We start from the raw sequence: 4,309 nt of genomic DNA, 5'->3' as shown, positions 1-4,309 counted from the left end.
GAAACAGAAGTAGACATAGAAAATGTAACTGTCAACCAACTCCACAGGCGGCCCCGTCCAGGAAACATACAGCCAGACAGACAAGCTCTGAGCCAGCCCCCATGTCAGACGATAAAGAAAGCACATACAGTTAGTCCCAGTAATCCTACCTTCAGAACAAACACAGCAGAAGGAGCAGAAATGCGCGTGATGCTTCATTTTTTATGCTTGTACAAGTTTAGTTCTGGCGCGTTGCTGAAGCATCTTTGCTGCTCTAGCTGCGCGGTCGAAAAGCGTATCTGATGTGTTTTGGGCGGAGCTGAACTATGCTTTCTTTGCCACTAACAATGGCAGCTATATTTGCTGTTATAAGTGGGTTAATAAGTAGTTTTAAAAAGTAAAATAGTCCACCAGAAAACTTCATCTGTGCAGTCAGTTCAACAAAATTACGATACTGCTTTCAAATATTATTTCACTGTCGGAGACGCTCAGACCCCTGTACACCGGCAGTCTGAGCGATTGTATGGCGGAGCTCTGTCACTAGAAATCCTGTTCAACAACAACCTCTGGCCCGGTCACTTCTTTGCGTTTTTTTTGCACTATTGTTTGTGACAGCTGGAAGGCGTTTTTCACGTACATAATCCAAACTACAGGCACCAGAATAATAAAATAGAACATATTTTGCCGGCAGGTTTCAACAATTTAAGTTAATTTAGGCGTTAATAAACCATTTCAGAGGAGTGATCATAGCGCTCTGCATCAGCAGTGCTGTATCTGTCTCTCTTCCAGCTCCCAGATCAGATTCTCTGATTGGTTGAAGTGGCGTGTTGATCAGCAAAAGTTTAATCTTTCCAACTGTAGAAGCAGCTGCTTCTGAAGTGCATCATCACGCAGGTCAGATGCTCAGAAGGTAGTAAGGCTCTGCTTCGGCTGCTCAGACGCGCTGCTTCTTCTGCTCAAAATGCGCTGCATGATCTTTTTCTGCACCAAGATGCATGTCAACCATTGACTTTGCATTTAAACTAGCTGCTTTTGCTGCTTCTACAGCGTGCAGTCTGAATGTAGCATAACAGAAGTAGGACTAAACTGATAAAACAGGCTCAGCTCCAACATCTATACACAAAGGTGTTGATGGCAGAAGCACAGCTGATATTTATCTCCAGGATGAAGTCACAGCCAAACAAAAACAGACCAGATTAACCTACTATGAGGAAACAGTAGGGAAAGCATAAAGTTATGGGTGGAACTAACAAATACTGCAGAATGGGAAAATAGAGCCAGAATGAAGCAGAATGATGAAACAGAGGTCCCTATGTCCTCCAGCAGTCTAAGCCTATAGCAGCAAAACTATAGAGATAGCTCAGGATAACCTGAGCCAAGTTAAGTCAAAACCTTCACATATTTTAGGTTTTAAAATAGAGAACTTTGATCTTCCTCTGTCCTGATCTGACCAGCATGATTCATGTACATTTTCATCACATACTGAAGTCCGTTAGGCTAAAGGCTGTCTGGATTCAGCACAGCAGTCCATAGCTCCTTTCCTACCCGGGATAGACGTTTTGCTGTTGACCCCAAGAGCGGAAAAGAAGCTAAGAGCTACAGTTTGCCCCCATTTGGAATAAGCCCATTCGTGAGGTTTTATTTAATCAGCACTGTTCATACTGTTGCCAGGCAGCAAATGTCTTCTGCTTAAATGTTCGATATATGCTGGCTGGGTGACGTGACAAACGTTATGCTAACAGTTGTACATAAATACACAAATTAAAGCTCTTTAATAGCTTCCGTATCATTAATGGACTTAAGTGTCAATATTGGTTTTCCGGCAGAACTTTATCTTGGCTTCCTGCACTCGTTAATGATAAGAGTGTGGAATAAATAGAAAGGAACTGAACCGAAAAATGAAAGTCTTTAAAAGTACACATTTTAGAGTTCATGTCATTAAAACAGCAACTGATCAGAATTGAATGTTATGTTAGGCTGACACAAAAGTCATGTTGGAAATTCAATCTGTGTTAGTTACAATCAAAACTTTATTGTTAGTTTGGTTAAAAAGCTTTTCATTCAAGCTGCTCCCAAACTAATTTTGAGTTAAGTTAGAACATTTAAATTTAGTTGAACAATTCACCAAAACAACGTATGAAATTTTTGTTTGTTACTTGTAATGTTTGTGCTCATAAACAGGCTTTTTGTAATTTTGATGTGTGAACATTTTCCCTGTTGATATATGTTCAAAAAGACTAAATTAGTTTGTTGCGCCAATATAAACAGTTGTGTTGAACTGAAATTGATTTCCAGTCAGATATGGTTCATGTGACTCTTTTGTGAACTCATAACTTTTAGGCCAATCTGTACAACTCCCACTTACAGGTTAAAATTAACCTTTTTTCTTATTGCACAGACAGAATCAGACTGCAGATCTTCTACATATCTTGAAATTTTGCTTCTGGCATCATTATATTAGTAAAGAGGTTCATAAATCTTTTTAATTAGAGCACAGAGAGAAGTAGGGAGAGCTGCAGATTTAAAGATGAAACAGATTTACTGGGATATGCAACATGCAATAGAATATATCTCCAAGTTTACCAGAAAGTTTACAAGAAAATTAAATGCACACCCTAATATTTGGAAAATACAAAAACCTAATGAAAGCGTTCGGGTGGAGTAACTGTAGGTCCATCAGCCCCCACCCTTAGACCGTCGCCGCCAACGTTCATTACAAAGTTAAACCCTTTGGCTGTCAATGACATTTGGGACAAATTTTTAAATTTGATTTTGCTGCTTGTGAAGGAGGATAATCACTGATGCAGCTTAAAGGGAAGCCATGCATGGATGGATGGATGGAAGTCAAGCTGTGTCCAGACTAGGGATGCAGGATATATTGCTGTTGGCATCGCTATCGGTTATGTTATGTTTTTGAGCCCTTTATAAATAATGCACTTAAGGCAGGCATTTGTCTGTAACTATAAATATCAGTGTACTGTGGTTCTCTTGTGTTCTCAACAATAGGAAAGCATTTAATAAATATATGTTTGAGCTCATTCTTGGAAAATATATACATTATTTAAAGCGTTGGGGTTGAGTAGTTGTACATCCATCAGCTGCTACCCCACCAACTTTTATCACAAAGTTATACTTTTGCCTTAGATAGAAAAAAATGAATCAGTTTGACTGTATGATCTGGTTGAATTCTCTCTGTAAAGTGTCATGAGACGAAATGTTTTGAATTGGCTCTATATAAATAAACTGAATTAAATGCACACCTTGAAAAAACCTATTCTGTTCATCATCAGAGAGGGGAATGTGTTTGTTAGAAAAGGTTCGAATATTGCACAGTCTGATTTAAGATGGCTAATTTGCCTTTTTTTTTTTTATTATTCATGTCATAGGTTCTTGGTGTCAGGGTTCTCTGGTTTGTCTGTTTTGTGTTTGTTAGTCTTTCTCCTTCCACCAGAGGTCGCTATGTCACTGCAGGTGTGCTTTCCTCAAAACCTGCCACTCATTTTCCCTTCCCTGTATAATTGGAGCTGGCTGCCAGTTTCTCATCTCTTAGAGTTTGACCCATGTGGTAACCTGGTCCCTCAGGGTTTCCTGAGTATTTTGATGGAAAAGAACCACCTAACTGAAACATTAGCTGTGTTTCTTTCTTTTTTTTAGGTCTGCTTGGGTCAGTAGGAAGGGCACCTGATCATCTGTGTCTCCAGTTTCCTGTGTCTCAAAACAATGTGCTCATCCCTGTACAGATGGGTCAGACCTGGCATGAGGACTGAACATTTTAGTAGCTTTTTTAGATTTATTAGAGTATAATATTTGCATGGAAAGTGACGTGTAAAAGTTTCAGGCCCTGGTTTTTATAAAAGCAAGCTATAAACTATTGGGGCTTTATTTATAAAGCTTAATGCTTCATGTGGAACTAAGTGTTTAAAGCACTGATCTCTATTTATTCACTGGATTGCTAATCGCCCAAAAAAGTGAAGCTATATTGGTACTTCCTGCTCCCACAGAGATGCGTGGTAAAAATGCCTACATGTGTAGCATTTGACTGCAAAAACAAGTAGTTTCCTGACTGTGAGAAGACATTTAACAGGTAATTTTACAGTCGGTGGATGTACTAAGCAAGGATATCCATATATAAGGCCCATGTATCCCATGGTATAGTATGTATGTATGGTATGTATGGTATGGCGTAACCTTAGTCTGCCTATCTCAGGATGACTCCAACATATTGGCTGAGTTAACCATCAACATTGTGTCTAACGTTAGAAAGTAGAGTTAATGGAAAGTAGTTCACTAAGAAATGTAAATGTAGTAAACCTTTATTAAGTGGATGACG

Source organism: Cyprinodon variegatus, unplaced genomic scaffold (genome assembly GCF_000732505.1).
Source record: "Cyprinodon variegatus isolate N-32 unplaced genomic scaffold, C_variegatus-1.0 Scaffold881, whole genome shotgun sequence".
Taxonomy (NCBI): Eukaryota; Metazoa; Chordata; class Actinopteri; order Cyprinodontiformes; family Cyprinodontidae; genus Cyprinodon; species Cyprinodon variegatus.
This window is presented reverse-complemented; position numbering follows the sequence as displayed.